The sequence below is a fragment of the Diorhabda carinulata genome, chromosome 8 (assembly GCF_026250575.1).
Source record: "Diorhabda carinulata isolate Delta chromosome 8, icDioCari1.1, whole genome shotgun sequence".
Taxonomy (NCBI): Eukaryota; Metazoa; Arthropoda; class Insecta; order Coleoptera; family Chrysomelidae; genus Diorhabda; species Diorhabda carinulata.
In genome coordinates this window covers 23,359,258-23,377,499 of record NC_079467.1, presented here as the reverse complement: position 1 = coordinate 23,377,499, position 18,242 = coordinate 23,359,258, and the positions used below count along the sequence as shown (strand labels likewise).

Sequence of the window (18,242 nt, the reverse complement as noted above, 5' to 3'; positions counted from 1 at the left end):
CACTATCCAAACTTCAAACTTTAAACATTTGCTGTATACATTGTGTACTTTGTAATACACTGATATTTTTTAAGCAACTAACGCCATCTCTAGGTCAGGCCAGGAACTTCTGCGATCATTCTTGTATCTCCCTTTTTATAGATTAGAACTTTTCTGATGTCATTTTCTAGCGACACTACTCAGTATATAAAAATAAATTGACCTTTTTACCATCTCTCGATATCTAAAAATTTCCTTCGCAAGCGATTTCAAGTTGGCATAGAAGCCAAATATCAATGTCGTCCTGTAAACTACTCCGGCTTTTTCGTCGAGATAAAAATGTCCTGAAATTGCAGTATCTGTTTCTATCATCATTTCTATAATGCTGATCGTTATTTTGATGACAGAAAAACCAGATATATGTCATACTTAACAATCATTTTCCATATTTTTCTAGTACCTAACACGGCACATTTTATTGCCGATCCAATTAATCGATAAAACGTATTGAATCTGCTTCATTAATGAATTAATGACTTTCGTTTTTGAAACAATTTTCATATTTAAACTCTGACGCATTTTTTGTGCGCCACCGAGAGGGGTGTAATCTTTTCGTTGGGAAATTCTGAAATGAGGTCAGCGAATAAAATTCGTGGAAATGTGGGAAGTTTTTTGTTGTCCTATCCTAACGGGAGAATTAGAGTCTTGGCATTGTTGTCAACTACAAACCGATAATTTATAATTTTCGTGGGCATTATTTTATACGGGGATAACAAAACGCAGGAAATTTATGTTTCAAACAGAACAACAAGTTCATGTTATTATCACGGCATTTTTGTTAACTACGTCTAGTATGGAGCTTCCTTAACAGCACAGAATTCAACAATTCATGAAATTTGAAACATTGGTTGGATTTTTTCATACTTCAAAGTTGTTTAACATACTTTTATTAGCTACGTCTGATTAAAGAAATTTTCAAACTCAATTTTTTCCCCACTATTTGCAAACTAATTAAGCGTAAGACGATCTGCGTTCTACTCTATATGATTTAACAAATACATTGTAGTTAAAAACACTTCAAACACGATAAATAGAAATTAGTGATATTTGTACTGATCAAACTTCTTGCAATACTAAAAAAAGGTGATTAAAAGAAATTAAAACAATTGTACTATTCATAGAATTACATAAACTAGTCTCAACTATTAAATTGAGGCATAGAAATTAACGAAATTACTTTTGAGGTACCCTCTGTGTAATAAAACGGAATGACGCTTTTATAAATACAATCTGAAAGCTCTTTTTGGGCATAACGGCACTAATAGGACACTCAGTAAATTGTAGAGAATTAAAGGGTGCGGCCACCTCCTACTCATAGGTTTGTTATTGAGTTAACGAGAAGGATTTACCAAATATTATTGCTTTATTTGTCTGCAGGGACAGAATCCATCATTACATAGGAAAAGACTGGCCTATTCGAAACGATTATACCATTTGAACATCATAGGACGTGGGAAAAACTTTGTGAAGGGGCTAAACAAAAATAACTGTAATGTTTTTCTTCTTTATTTGTACGATTTCTATTCTATTATCGATTTATTTGAATACTATACACTACAATAAACTAACTTATAATAATTCACTTATCACTATCACTTAACTAACTTAAATAATTTATTCAAATTCTTCGATTACTTTGCTATTCACTAAGTTTATTTATTATAAACTGAGCTGAACTGCGCTAAACGAACCCGCTTATATATCCAAACGAAGTTCTCAAGAATTCTCGAAACATAAAGAAACAAAACATAGAAATAAATAGAACTTCCTAGAAATAATCCAAAAGAAATAATGTAGTGAGTGAGTGAGTGAAAGCAAATGGCTTGGAAGCAAGTCCATCAGCCACAGAATTATTCGATGATTCCACTTAAAGATCAATTTCAGTATTTTTGATAAAATTTACCATTAGATCCAAAGTCCGTCGGCTATCCACGCTCAAAAGGTGTGTGAGATTCAGAGGTAGGGAGTAGTTTTGTTTAACAAGTAACTGCAACAAATTGTTTGTTTTTTGAATGTGATTGCTGCATCCGAAAAAAATGTGATTGAGATCAGCACAAGAATTATCATCACAGGTACAGACTGATGATTGTATAATAATTTCGAAGTTGTGTATTTAAATATATAGTTCGGGGGCGAGGGTAAAGTAGGATAAATTTGAAAATAGGTATTATTTGAGGATCGTGAGGCAGTATCCCAGTGTTTCTGCTAGGATACGTACAAATAATGTAAATAAACCGCTTGCTATAAAAATGGATGTAAAAACCAAACGTCAAACTGATTCCACGGTTAAAAAAACGTAGAATTTCAATACATCTAGGTAGGGGGTATATACGATAATAAAATAATGATTCATTCTGGTATTTACAAACAATATTTCCAAATATTATAAACTAAATATTTATTGGCCACAGATCACTAAAGTTTGAAGATCCTCACTTCATAAGTCTCTTATATGTTGATGGAAAAGCTGCTGGAAAGTCATTGAAAAAGGTTGTTGAAGAATGTTTGGTAAATTAAGAGAGATAAAATTATGAAGATGTTTTGGCTACCTTATTGAAAATTTTTCAACAAATAGGAGTAAATATGTCATTTCCTGCACTTAGTATTGAATTTTTTTCTGAAAAATTAGGAAGAATGAATGATGTTCAAGAGGAGGGGAAGTTTCATCAAGTTTTAAAAGTTTCTGATAATAAAATAAACCTGAGCCAAAAAAACAATAAAAGGAAAGCCAAAATTTGTCATCTTCAATTATTTTGTTATTGTCAACCAAAGTATGACAGCACAGCACACAGCACAAAACTAAAAAATACAAGCATTGATTAAAGTTGAGTTCAAATTTTCAAATATTGGCAATCGAGTTACAACCTTGACCTTTCCTTCAATATATTTCCATGATTTGCGTGTACCAGCATGAAATAGCGAGTAAATTACATCAATTATCGACTTTTCCGTCTGCTATTAAGCCCATTTCGATAACAGTCATTTATTTTTGCCAGGATTTCCCTGCTTTCATAATTTATTTATTACTTAGACAGAGATTAAAATTATATTTCAAATTTGGATAAAAAAACAAACAATAGGAAAAGTAAATGCGCGAAAAATAGACGTAGAGATGCTCTCCATCTATTTTCAACAGGCCTTTGATCTAAAATAGACACCAGGTTAGATGAGATAGTTACAGAGGGAAAACGGATGGGGTGTCAGGGTGGAGACTTTATGGAAATAGAAAAGTTCGATGTAATCAGCTGAAATAAAGATAATAACAAAAAATGATGGAGAAACATTGAGAAGTACGAAAAAAAAGATTATCAGACCAATATTAAGACAAGTAAAAATTAGTGAAAAGAACGAACCGAACGAAATAACAGAAGAATTCAGCGGCGAAGACGTTGAATAAAAAAATCAAAGCTCAACTGGTTGGGGAAGGGAAAGAACAAGATCTATAGCATTCAATATGACGAAATGGTACAAAAAGATGCGGTAGGCAGAGGACAAAATGGATAAAATAGGTGGAGGAAGATCTGAACACCTGAAAACTAGCAGAAAAATAGGAAGTTGTGGCGGAAAATAAGCGAAAAAGTGTAGATATAGACTATGGGGACTGATTCACCACAACAAGAGGATCTAAACAGCATTGTTTGCTCCGTAACTTCATTAAGTCATTATTATTATTATTATTCTAAATGAGAAAACTAATTTGCCTCGAGCTTTTTACTAATCAATTAAACGTTTTTTTAACGTTTCGAAACATCTGTATTTGTGAAACTGTTTGTAAGAATGATTGCACTGCTTCTTAATTACATAGTTACTCCTCTGCTCTAAAATCTATAGAGGACCTCGGACTCCTTTACCACACAGCTCCTTTCACCTTGTTTTCTCAATTTTTAACTTTAATCCCTCTTTTTTTATTCTACTTTAGCTCTACAGATCTTCTTTATTGTTGTTTCTGTTGCAGCAGATGCTCAAGCTCGTTGAGTTTATATAATTTTTTCTTTTTCTTTTTAGAGCTTACACAAACCGAAATTACTCCTAATTTGCCAAATATTTTCAACTTCACGCGTCGTAGTTTGAAGCTTGAAGGTAGTTTAAGGTGAACTTGTTCTTTCTTAGCTTTCAGCTACAACTTTCCTACTACTTCTCGTGAGTCTTGAAAAAAATATATAAGAAAATAAGAAGAATGAAATATTTCTACATGCCAAAATAATGAATTAACTTTACTAAAACCACTAATTACAAAATTACTAAAACTTTCACTTTATATTTATTTATAGTCCTTGGCGTTTAAATTTAGAAGGATGATGGATTTTGAATGGTCAATAGGGTTTACTATGAATATAGAATCATGTTTGGCATTTGTATACGTCGAATCTTATCATCTTATTTCAAGTAATTGACATTTTTATTTCAATTTTGGTAAGTAGGTTAGTTTTTTTTGCATTTACTAATCCTCCTCGAAAACTTGATTTATATAAACGTCTAATATGATCTCAAGGGATTACCGATAGAACCCGACGTTTATTTTGCTATCAATACAATGAAAAAAATTTATTACATCATATTAAATTTCATATAAAGAGTGTCTCAGTCTTATATAGATTCTGCTTGAATTCTATTTCAGAAAGCGACAAAGCTTGGAAAATATTACTTGTACCAAGAAGTAATCTTCTTTCAAATAGGATTTGGTATGTTGGAGAGCGTGATACGTATCTTTTCAAGATGCAATTGTTGTTATCCCATGAGATATACCATGATTTCATCTCTTGAATGCAATGTTGTGATGGGCGTGCGGATTAGAATTCTTTAAACTCTGATTATTTCCATCGCATTTTCTGTACATAAATTTAATTATGAAACTTGTCGATTTATTTGAAATCGTAAAATATCTATCGGTTTTTAAAGATTCTAAGTTTGTTTCCAAAATTATCGATCTTAAATGTTAAATTGTATAGAAGGTTATTATTAGTCTGTGTATAATGTTTGAATGAAGAAGTGTTGAAAGCAGGGAGTTTGAGTAGTTAATTTCATATTTTTTAATTCTATCGCTCGATTTCCTGTGAATAACTTGAAGGTCTGTAATATTTTGAAGCAGAAAATTTGTGTTGCAAACGACAGAAAGTCCATTGAATGTTTTGTTGGTGTCAATCATTAAAAATATAACAAGTCGCCGAGAACCTCCACAAAAAAATCAAAATTTATTATAATCCTTGAAGGTAAATATCATATCCAGTCTAAATTATTGAAACTCATAAAAAAATCGTATGTATTTTGTCATATATTTCGAGAATCATATAAATTCCAATCACTAGAAGCCCATAATAACGAAAGATTCATAAAGAAATGGTCATCAGATCCGATAGGAGGTTGAACAGGACTTTTCACTGGAGATTTCCTCATCACGTAACTGAAAGCTGAAAGCTTTTAAGCTTATAAAACAATATGTAATCTGAGAAATAAAATATTATCTGGAATTTTGGTTTGAGTAAGAAACTTCTAGTTGTAATATGAGAACTAAGAGGATTACTTAAGAAAATGTACGAAATGGGAAAACCCCAATTAAAGTTAAGTGTCTATAATCAGTTTTCTGGCTTCCCGCAAACGGAAGAAAACGATTTTCTTTAATAGGTAATCCTAGTACTAAAATAAAAGAAACTTTTGATACGAGGAATAATCAAAAATTAGTCATAGAGCTCATATATGTTCAGCGACGAGATTTAATTCGGGTAAAGACTGAAAGTTTATTATTTAGAAGTAGAGAGCGATGTACAAAGCCCCAGCCCCAACTCTATAGGATTTGGAAAATTATTCAAAATTATAGATAGTGAATTAATTCTGCGTGTCATCTTTTCAAAACATCATTTCCAATATGTTGCGAACTAAGTTCCGACTACGTAAATTGATGAACATAAAACCTGTAAACCAGTGATGTGTAATTTCATATTTCTCCAGCGTCGCCATTCTTTGGGTTAGCGTTTTATCGACCTGATAGTTACAAGTTCCTCCTAAACAAACATTCTGATTTATTCACTAGCTCAACAACCCATTGTAAATTCTGACTTTCTAGAGCTCTCGCTTCTAATTGGAAGCATCTCATTTTTGCCATTTTTATCAACTTTATCAACATGTACATCCTAGAATTTTTGTTTCATAATTTACCTTCTTAGAAGGAACTATTCATCGCGAAATTATTGAAATAACTCTTGGTTTCATCTGTCAAATTGTATTTGAAGTCCCATAGTACCTTATGTTCTATTTCTATTCTATTTCTTTTTGGAAAAAAATGATGGCATGACTTTGTTTTTGTTTCGTTGACCTTTATAGCAAGTTTATCTGCCACGGTTATATATATATATATGGCCTAATCTGACTTTTCGATTTATTAAAAATACTTTTTTCTACAGTTTTCTTACTCAATTCGATATTTTTCCAACTTTAACGTTTGGAAGGGTTAAAAATACGTGGTATAACTCCACGTCAGTATTTTCAGAACTTCTTTTATAATTTATTCCAAGCTTATTATTAGAATATCGATTTTATGATATACGTTTGAGGAAGTCTGATAATTTCGTAGCGACTATTTACGGCTTAAATAAATCTAATCAACTATTCAAAAGGGATCGACAGGTACGGAGAAGATCTTTTATAAATCGGTTTTGAGTAGATTAATTGGATAGGACAAAAAGATAATTCTTCTCCTTGAATTATGAAAGATTTGCTTGGTTTTACACTAGATTTTATATGTACACTCTAGTGAAAGTAATCAATGTTTGAGATATTTAATAAAAGTGATAAATTTAAGGAAAATCAGTTTTCACCACTCATTTTTCTCGTTGTATATTGGCATAAATTCAATAAACACTAATTGATTAGTTTTATAAAATTTCAATCCGTGCAGATCGTTATTATGGGCATAAATATCAACTAGAATAGAGAATTTGTACAAAAAAAGCCAAAAAAGAATAATTTTGAGCAAATGCTATGAAGTAACGATAATAAATCGGCTCTCAATCGGAATGGAATGCCATAATTGATTCAAACGCATGGAAAATTGTATTGATCTTAATGGAGAATATTTTGAAAAACAATAAAGTCATATTACTATCTCAAAACTTGAAAAGTAACCCCCGTAATCAGAATAATTTCTAGTTTCTATAAATTTTGTGAGTATATCAAACTTTTATCATTTTTATTTCGCTTCATTGCCTTGATTCGAAAACATAAACTATTCTGATTTCAATAAAAGTACAACTTCCTCAATTTCTGGAGTCTGGTTATTCTTTTCTTTCGACGAAATAGCAGAAACGTCATATGAATAATTCAGCTATTTTCTTAAACGAAGGTGAAAAAGTGGTCGGCTACAAGGATCGTACGTCAATTGTCAGAAAGAAAGATTAACTGATCCAGGTCGTGGCTTAACGGCATTTACTCCTCAAACAAATTGTTGTAGGTGCACAAGAAATTTGTTTCCGAAAGGACTACGTGGAATTGAATTAGACGTAAAGCTAAGACAGTATAATGCATTCATCCTTATTGATAAATGATAAAACATTTTCCACATTTTGTTTTTCATGTTTCTTTGAAACATAACCATAATTAGAGACAAGAAAAATTCTATTTAAAGATTCTTGATCCGCCAGCGAATATTCGCGATCACTGAAGAAAAATCGATGTATAATACACTTATCAACCAAGATTTTCTTTTCCTGTCAGGACATCCTACTTAGAAGTTTTGTTTGAAGAATAAGCTTCTTATTGTGTGGCCTAAGCTACTTTATTTTGACTGTCTTAAACTTCTAATTTTTCCTTCATTTACCATTCACTTCAAACTCAATTAACCAACATCAAAGGCACTCAATCTTTCGAAAGTACAATAAGTATTTGAAGAGTAATTTATTTAGACAGTGATTTGTAATTTAGTCTATCGAAAGGATTCTAATTATGTACACACTTCCGTTTCCTAATTACGTTTTTGGTGTGTTAATAAACTTTAAGTACCGAATTATATGTTATTATCAATTATTAGAAAAACCTCATAGTCGTTATAGTTTAAGTAATACAAGGTGTTTATAGAAAAACTTAACTTACTAATATTTATATTTATGTAAAGTTTATACCCAGAGACTGGGAAGAAAACTATAGAAAAAAGTACGTAGGATCGAATTTAGTAGTCAAATATGAGAGAAAATATTTCTGATTCACTAGATGGAAAAACATTTTCTTTCTAAAAAAAAGTGACACTCTCCATTTCACAAATTTAATAGTGTTCTTTAGGGAAGATTCAATCATGCACAAGGGATTATTAACGAGCAAAGACACCAACGTTTGAGCTTGAAAGGATCACTTAAAATATCTTTAGAACAACGTACGAAATTTGACAAGGGTTTCTACGGTGGGAGCTATAAGTGTCCATCACTCTTGTATAAAATTGGCCTATTTATTTAGGCATCTAATAGGCATATAAATAAAAATCAAGTTCCTTTCTATTAAGAGCCAGATATCAGCGGATGTTTTGACATCACTCTTTAATGGATTTCAAAATCTGGGCTGTAGGAAGGGTGATTCCAGATTTCATACAAACGCGGCTAAAAAAAATTCTTCCTTTCTAAATCCCATCTCCACCCATAAAATTCAAGGATTAGTCTATGTATATCAATTACGAACACATAAAAATCAATTATCACCCTCCAGATGAATTTCTTGCCATTTCAATCGACCTAAATGTTCTGGTAACTTACCTTACACCATTTCTCCACTAGGGTGCTCCAAAAAATCAATTTTCTCAACTCTCACCGTCTCAAAAATGTTTCTTCATGACATGGAAATCATACATTATTGTAGAGTGTCTCATAAGTTCGAAGATTCAACCTTAAAATGTGAAATTATTTTTGAAGAACCCTACAACTTCACATTATTTCCTTTTCAAATGCTGTGATTTGTAAGTTTGTCTTGTGACTACCCCTCGTATTAATATATTGTATATTGAATGAATTTTTTTATCGATATAAACAAGTTGAAATTAACTGAGTCTTTTGTTTGTCTTTAAGTCAATATCCTTGAAGTATAGTCGTTTTTGAGTACATAACACAAAGACCATATTTTCACAAAGCTACAGCTTTTGGTTTTTATCTCGCTCCACATCGTGTCTCAAGAGTCATTCTATGTATTCCGACACAATATTTCTTTTTGTTTAACACGATTCGTAGCTTCACCGATCTCGTATTCTACTAGTCTTACAACAAAATTGGAAAAAGGGAAAAGGGAAATTTATATTCGACTTTCATTACGTAGATGATTTATAATATTAACTGACTATTATGTATTCTTCTAATTTCTAACAGACAAAAAGGTTACTAAAGTTCATTCGAAAACTACAAGGGTGTCTGAAGAGCTTCCAATCAAACAAAGAAACAAGACTTCTTGCATAATCATTTTTTTTTTCAATATAATTTCATAATAGGCTATAACGCCCTACAAGTGAAATTTTGAGGTTAAGAAACAGGAAAAAGACGCCGAGGTTCAGATCTGGTGAGCAAGGTCGGTGCAATTCGTAAAATTTAGTCATGTCGAAAGAAAAACACGTTGTCCTGATAGAAAAGTACTTTTTTTTTCTTTAAACGCAGTCGCCATTTGGGAATTTTCTCCCTTTCCTTAATTGCGTAATACTTTCCTCCAATAATTGTTAATTTCTTCGTAAAATTATCGTTTAATTCAGTTGTTGATCTAAACTCTACAATAATGAACTGATTTTGTTCAATTCACATCACGCACATACGAAACATTTCACAAATCTATTCGTTTCGTTACTACGTTATCCTTCTGGAACACAACATTCATCATTTGTAACTCCGTAATTCTCAAAGCTATCTCGGCTTAGAAATTTCTTGATAAATTCCAACTCTAGCTAGCTATACAATGAACTCTTTTCGGACTCGTTAAACTTCAAACTTTTAGGTTCAGGACATGATTTGTAAGTTCGAACAAACAAAGAGTGTTTGTTCTATTTCGAACGAAACTTCGATCTCTCAGGCAATTATCGCTAGTATGTGAGCCGTTCACTAAGTCCCTTTTCCAGCTGTAAATCCTGGATTAATGCATAAGGATAACATCCAAGGTTTCTGGATAGATAACTATAAGATGATAATGAGAAATAACATTATTTTATCAAATAGAAATCAATTAAAAATAAGATGACCCACAGCCAATTTTTATCGAACTTTTCAACCATAGAATCAATCTTCTTCGTCACGTAATAATAGTAGTACGTTTGGTGCTGGAAAATCTACGAAATCTACAGCACGTAAAGCTCCAAGAAAATTTGGAAATAAAAAAAGAAATAGGTTTCCATTGGATATATTTTTGACTGGCAATTAATTACTAAGTATCTACCTGTACTATACCCTGGGAGAATACTGAAATTCTTGCTATATGGGGCAGACTAAGTGATACGTTAATGTCCGGTTAAAGGGACACATAGCTCATTTAAAATATGGACGGACCGAAAAATGTACAAACATTTTAAATAGGGACAAACGGCCTATTTCACACTGCTCACTCTATAGTTTAGAAGTTAAGGGATAAATGTGAATTTTCCCAACGAAGAGGTTTACCCGCTGGAATTACTTTTCGCGGGAAAAAAAAAATAGGTAAGTCAAGTTAATAGGTCTTAGTTTACCTTTAGTCTGTGAAGACGGCTGTTATCGAAATGAATATCAACTTAAAAAAAAAATTCCATTTTAGTCTAGGTTTGGTTAGGCTCATTTTCTATCAATTATCTATCAAGTAAATACGTTAAAGTTCTTAGGCTGGGCATTAAAAGGTTTTATTTAATCAAAAATAGAAGACTTTCAGCAATGTAAAAATAAATGTTACTTCTACTGATGCGTTTATTAATAATTAATAAAAACTGATTGGAAACAGTAATCTATTATATACTCCTCGATCTTCCAGGTAGTTTGGCTCAACTATACTTTGAATCATGAACAATTTGTTGGTTAAAGAAGTCAAATAATGGGATATTATTAATTGTCTTTTTATTAATTTGAGTTTTTATTGTTATTTTAGTAGGTTTGGGTTGTTTGTTGTTAAATGATGAAGAAATGATACTTGTTTTGATTAACAAAACTCTTGCTGAACAATCCTAGGATTGTTGCTCAATACTTAAAAGTTCTTAAAAACTACAAATTGTAGCACGTTTGCCTGTCAAAATTTTTGTGTCACTGCTACACTGTCACTTGAGCATATCTTAGAGTGTTTGTCCCCTGCCAACTTAACTAAATTAAAAATTAATATAAACATGGCTACCAACTATATAAAACAAAATAGTGAATAGTGTGAGATAGGGATAGGTCGGATCAGCTGTTAATTTGATCAATTATCAACAGTTTTCATTTTTTTATGTTTTGTTTCTATTTAAAATTGAACAATTTACATTATAGTAGTCGCCAACTGTTTTCGCTGAAGAATATTCATTGCTCTACGTTAAGAGCGATGTTTGCAGATGATAGGAACAGGGTAGGGGTTGATTAATCCGGAGTAATGTTTGAAATTGATATGGACAAATACTCCTCATTCATCCAAATCAGGCAAGGGGTTGAGAGAGACTTGGGTCAGGAGCAATGTAAAGGGATGAAATTGAAATTTATAAACTGAAACTTATAACAAATGGATCAGGAAAATTGTGATCAGTTTTGAGTATTTTACTACTGATTCTGATATAAAATACGTAAAAAATAATAAATTAAATGAGAGATGTTAATAATGAATGACTCACCTGTTAAAAAGAGGACGACTAGGCCGATGAAATTGTTAACAATTTATAACATCAAACTTGAACTGAATTAGTTAACTCACATCAAAACCACACCTGAAACCAACAATTTAATCCATTACACTCCCCATTGAACTGAATTTGTGTTGAAAAATGAAATGATTGTTGTCATACAATTACCCAAAAATAGAACTTGTTTATGGAAAGAACGTTAACATTTTTTGCGTTAATGAAGGGGTCAATCTCCTTCATATTTCAAAAATAAAACAATATGGTCAAAAAATAGAGTGAACGGATTCTATATCAGTATTATTTCGATGTCTCTATTTCAACTCGTATCCTCCCGTGTTGAGAAAAGTAATGAGAAGTTTGGGCCAAATCCATTTTGTTAAAATGTTAAAATAATTGTGAAATGTCTATTTCTAGTTTACGTCTCAAAATTTGTTTATGGTTTAAGATTATTTACATGTAGTATGAAGGTTTTAATAGTGGATATGAGTTGGGTAAGAACGTGTTACGTTGAGTAAGTCCTTTTACTCAAAAAAAGGAGAAAATGTGCGTAAACACAACTTATTCGGACAAATAGAGAGTTTGTGGAACGATTCGCTGAAAACGTGCGTGAAAGAGAGTTGAGAGTTTTTAGCTGCTATAAGTCTTCCTTTTAGACCACATCCACTTTGCTCACACTACATCTGGCTCTTCTTGAAGATACAAAATATGGTATAAAAAATATTTTAGCTCCATTCCTGCAATCGAGAAGAAAATAGAAAACTTCCGGAAATGCTAGAATCTTCTCTGGTCTTATTATGTAGTATTTCATCTAAATGATTATCATTGGTCTAATTTTCATAGCTTATTATGGGTCTTTTTTATATTTTCCAAGCAGTTAGATGTCATAGAGACCCGATCACCACGACCAACCACCTGCAAGATGGTATGAAAGCTGGTATTCATCATCTCAGCTGCAGCTAGGCAGCCATTAAATCAAACACAAGACTAAGTCCTGACGTACGATGAGAAAGAAGACGAAGAAGAAGAAGAAGAAGAAGAAGAAGTAGATATATCTCTTCCATTCGTGTTACTTAATCCTTTATCGGTATTTTTCCTATAAATTGGTCCATAATCTAGTTGAGAAGGATAGAGCTGTATTTTTTCATCATTAGGTACTATATTCCAGTAGGGGCTTTTTACCATAATCCTGATGAAATTATAGAGCAAAAACCTTGCTAATAATCAGATCTCAATCATATCCTGTTACAAAAAATATAAATAAATGTTCACGAAGTTATAAGATATCTTTGAAATCATATACGTGTTAAAGCTATCCATCTCTTTGATTATATAGACCTACTAAAGAATGTTGAGTCTTGTCAGATGATGTAGTGTGATGGAGTGGATAGCAAGAGACGTTATCGTAATGCAAAGTTAAACAAAACTCCCTTCTACGATTCTTCAGTTTGATTTTTTCAATATAATTTGAAGGCTTCGTTAATTTTGATAACATTCCAACTTTTTCAAAAATTTTCCACAAAATGAAGTTTAATATACTGGATATTGACAGAATGCCAAATCAACGGTTAGCAAAAATTGCAAAGGAAAAGAAACCAGACACAACTCGACCTCCTGGACGACCAGCTATAAGGTGGTATGAAAGCTGATCCTCAGCATCCCAACTACTCCTGGCAAACCCTTGATAAAAACACAGCACCTAGTTCTAACGTAAGAAGAAGAAGATAGGACACCTTTTAAGGCATCTTTTCTTCTCCTTATATACGAGGATGGTCCTAGAAGTACCTAACCAGACTTAGAGATGGTAGTTGCTTTAAAAATATTACTGTATTAGAAAGTACACAATCTATACAGCGTAAGTTTGAAGACGCTTCGTTTTTTAGTATTTGTTTAGCAGCCATCAATAGTTAACGTTTTTAGAAAATAAAACTTCAATTCACATTCGAAACCGACCAAAACCGACCAAAATAGATTTTCTTGATGTTACATTATGAAAACTTAACTATAATATAACATGACACTCGAATGGTATATAAAATCAACTTCAATCATGAATACTTATAAGTTTGGCTGATAGAGATATCCAACTATCAGTTCCTTAATTTAGATGTTCAGCAAAAAGAAAAAACTGCATTAAATGAAAATAGTTTAATTAAATTAGAAACTAAACACCCAAAAACAAAAGCAGTAATATCACATATCAAAGTACCTTGTGGCGCTGATAACATAGGACATAAATCATAGTATTCAGAAAATAGATTAAAATATCAAGAGTGCGATAAAAAAAAATTCAAATCCATTAACAAAACATGATATATCAACAAATGTACATTTAATTACAGAAAATTCAAAATGTCTTGATTTGGAATCGAAAAAAATATCAGAAAAAGAGGAACAAGAAAGCTGTCAATATTAGAAAAGACCTAAACAATTTAACATTAATTTTGATGGAACTACAAATCATTGAAGTTTTTTATTTTGATATTTACGTTGGTGATCTTTGGATTAATATAATTTTGCAACTTTTCTGAGTTTCAATGTGATGAAGACTGAAATAGATCGAAACTCATTTTCCGTCAAAAGAGAATTACAAATTAAAACTATATATCAAGAAAATTATAATTTTCTTCAACGAAACATAAATTATTACAGCTACTTCGAAATAGCGGAAGCTTTTATTGTACTGTATGTATAATTAGCAACTGACTGATCGAGAATTCAAAGTGAATCGTTCGACAATAGATGACTTGATGAACAATTTCCCGATTGGTGGATTGGGTGGAATCATCTCCTAGAAGTCCAAATTTAACTCTAATGGATTTTTATTCGTGGGGTTATATCGATGAAAAAAATATATAGATATTTAAATAATAAGTTAATAGAATTTTATTTTGAAAATTAGACACCTTTGGTGCATTTATGAAATACGATGAATGGTAATTTGGAAGAATATAATCATTATTCTATCAGTTAATATCTCAAACATCTGTTCGTACTCTAATCGTCGATATCTTTTGTTTTGAAAATCAATAATTTCATTATGGGTTTCAATAGTTTACTTTATTTCAATTTTAGACAAAATACAATAAAATATTTTATTCCAAAAGTATCTTCTGAAACATATTCGAAAAAATTATGCTACAATTAATGAAAAGAAATATTGTTAAAAGTATTCTTGATTCAGTTCTTATTAACTATTATATTATATGGAGATTATTTCATATATGAAAAAAAAAATCGATTAATCGAATAAAAACCTGTTACTGCCAATCATGCCAAAAATCTGTGCTCTTGAAAATTGTATACATCAAATCGCTGCGAAGCGATAACGAAATATACAAACAAACACCGTTATAAATATTCGTAAACTTGAATGAAAAACCCACCGAAAACAATATATTGTCCCTATATAACACTTCGACGTCGTCTTAATAAGCGATCTCACTAGAACTCGCGCACCAGGAGGTGGTGTGCACCTGCAGGCACTTGCAAGGTGCACAACGCAGTAGATGGCCGCCAACGTTACGTTGATGCGGATCCCGCGCGTTCTTCTCCAATGTCACCGGAGCAGGAACTGATGCTTGCGCCCAGTCTACAGCTCCATCATTCGATCGCGGCGACCGTGAGTCTGTGGAAATTGGAGCGTGCGCCCACGGAGGAGACTCTCTGACGTCACATTGTTATATATGTTTGAGAAAACGTCACTCGTGTGGAGGCTTACCAGAGTTGACCGTGAGGATGGCAGTTCTGGTTATCAGAATTAGAACAGTCGTTTCCACAAGAAACGTACGAAACATATGGAACGGTTTTATTTCTATATACAGTATTGATAGGAATTTAATGAATTGCGATGTAAAATTGTTAATAAACGAATCTTAAGTTTTAAATTCATTCAAATTAATATTTTAATTCATGTGTACTTAGTTAACACAACGCTTGCAATTTACAAAATTTTATATTCGGTTTATTAGATAGATAAATCGTTTTTTCGATCTGTTTCTAATACATAGTACATTAAAAATCAGTTGAATTAGTATAAGCAACACGTCACCTGCTTTTTCGAATCAATTTTTATCAAAAGGTACCTAGAATCAAGACGGTTTAACAAAAAAAAAAAAAAGAGTAACACATCATATATATCAGTAATCGTAAATTACATTTTCGGTTTGTTTAAAATATTTCGCGAATTGAAAGTGCAACTGGTTTTCAACCAAGATTTTGAGCCTAAAATGTTTCCTTGGAACAAAACAATTTGAGTATGAATCTACTGAGCCTGTGAGATATTAGAGAAATTTGTGGATCGGATAAATGATGATCGGATAGCCAGAAATGTCAAAGTAAGACCTCCAAGACTACCAAAGAGATGATACAGAAACTCCAAAAGGTCATGTCTTAAAAAAGAGGTAGAATAAGTTCATAATATATGTTACTAATGAAATTTTTTATATCAGTCTTTATTTCATTCTATTTAGTATACTGCATACATTTTTATTGATTTTTTCCGACTATTGTATTTTAATATTTTCAAGTATTTTCATGTTTTTTCATATTTAGCCAGTCCTTTATCTGGAATCTTTATCTCAGCATCTTCCTCGGAATCTTCTACGATTTCTTTTTTGTTCCCATAGTCTCTCCCATTCTTTCATTCATTTTATAGTAGTCAATTTTTTTCTATGACATCTCTATTTTCAATTATTACTAAATAACGAATCATCAAACTTAGAGATGTGCGATTTCTTGGGAATATTTAATTTGCTGTAAGCAAATAAAAAGACCTTCATAGAGATTGTCCTTAAAAAAATCATGTAAACAGATTATCACAACAATACGAAGAACTTGTTGCCGTTTAACCGGAGCATTCACCAAACTTTTGGATCAATTAACATCACAGGACAGCCTTCACGGTCGGAATCAGAGGACGATTTCGTAATACTATCAATCAAAGAACTATTACATGAAAATAACTGTAAATTTGCTAAAAATAATAGGAAATCCGCATTTGTACGAGAGGAAATTATGGTTAAAAGAATATGAGTTATTATTTGATTATTTTCACCTTAAACAGTCGAAAAGCTGATAGAAAATTGGTATGTGAAAAAGAGAGAAAGAACTAAAGACAATATGAATCAAAAGAAAGTGTGTTCACACAAATGATTGTTTCCAATTAAAATCTGAACCTTACATTAAAAAATTTTTCAAATATTCGTAATATACAAAAAATCTTGACATAATCTTCTGTACCCTTTTTATAAAAGAATATCCGCAAACTTTGCTCAATTTTTTCGTCGGTTTATCTTTCATAAACAGCGAGCAATTCTACAAAATTGCAGGCAATATTCCCGAAATCCAGTGCCACAAAAGCATTAAATCATTGACAGTATACGAGTTTGAAACAACGTCGGAAATAAATCCGTTTACATATCATTTATAAGGAACTTTTTGCGTTGTATAGAAAAGTGAACAAAATCAAAATTGAAAAAAATGTGACCGATTTTAAAATTTTATATTAATTATACAAGTTTAAATTAAATATGATATCGGCCATTTGTCGTAATCTGGATTTCACAGACTTAGCGCAGCGCCAAATAACTGTTTACACAATTCCGAAAGAAATAATCCAATGGGGTTGAATCGCGCGATGTTGGTAGCTAATATATTGGACCATTACTTGATCTTATTCTTTAAATAAAAGTTTCTTACGAGCTTTGTGTGACATGTGGCTCCGTCCTGTTGGAATCATATATCAGCAAGATCAATGCTAGCTACTCTTATCTACTCTTATCCCTATATTGTTCGCAATTGACAGTAACATTCTAACAATCATTATTTCTAAAGAAATATGAACTAATGACTCCACCAAACCAAGAAGCTTACCAGTCATTTTATGTGTATGTAATGGAGTTTGGATGGAAAGCAAATCCAACAATTCTATTTATTTACATTTCTATTCAACAAAAAATGAGCTTCATACGAGTTGAACGGAGATTCAAAATCGATATTAATTTGTATTACAGCACATTTGCCAAACTGACGATAATCGTTTGGCTTTAATTGCTGCACAAGCTGAATATTGGAATTTTTATAAAATCTTCTATAAAGTGGAAAGATACAACTCCAGTTCGATGTCTAGCCAGGTGCACATTACAGTAAGAGTATGTCAAATGTCAAAAACGAGCGAAACGAAAATATATCAGCTGTTAAATAAAGCGGTGTTGCCAATTCAATGTCGCGAACCTCTCAAAAACCATATTTGTAAATCAAGATTGTCTAACTACTTTATATATTTCAGAAAAAATAAAAATTCAAAGCCAGATATTTCGGTTACAATATTTTCTGACAAACCGTTAACAATTCGTTTTGCGTGTCAATCGCAGAACGGTAGAAAGCGTTTTGGAGACGATTATCGACAAAACTCAGACACTATTCTATT

The 18,242-nt window shown here is 31.8% G+C and overlaps 1 protein-coding gene across 1 annotated transcript in view; it reads right to left on the bottom strand.

The window, feature by feature from the left end:
- Window positions 1-15,414, bottom strand: part of LOC130897037 (G-protein coupled receptor 52) — a 40,260-nt gene extending 24,846 nt beyond the window's left edge. Inside the window, exons 1-2 of the mRNA XM_057805528.1 lie at window positions 15,199-15,414; window positions 11,807-11,899 (exon numbers count right to left, since the gene is read on the bottom strand). The gene's annotated coding sequence lies outside the window, so the exon portion shown is untranslated. The remainder of the gene's footprint in view (window positions 1-11,806; window positions 11,900-15,198) is intronic.
- Window positions 15,415-18,242: the final 2,828 nt, after the last annotated feature.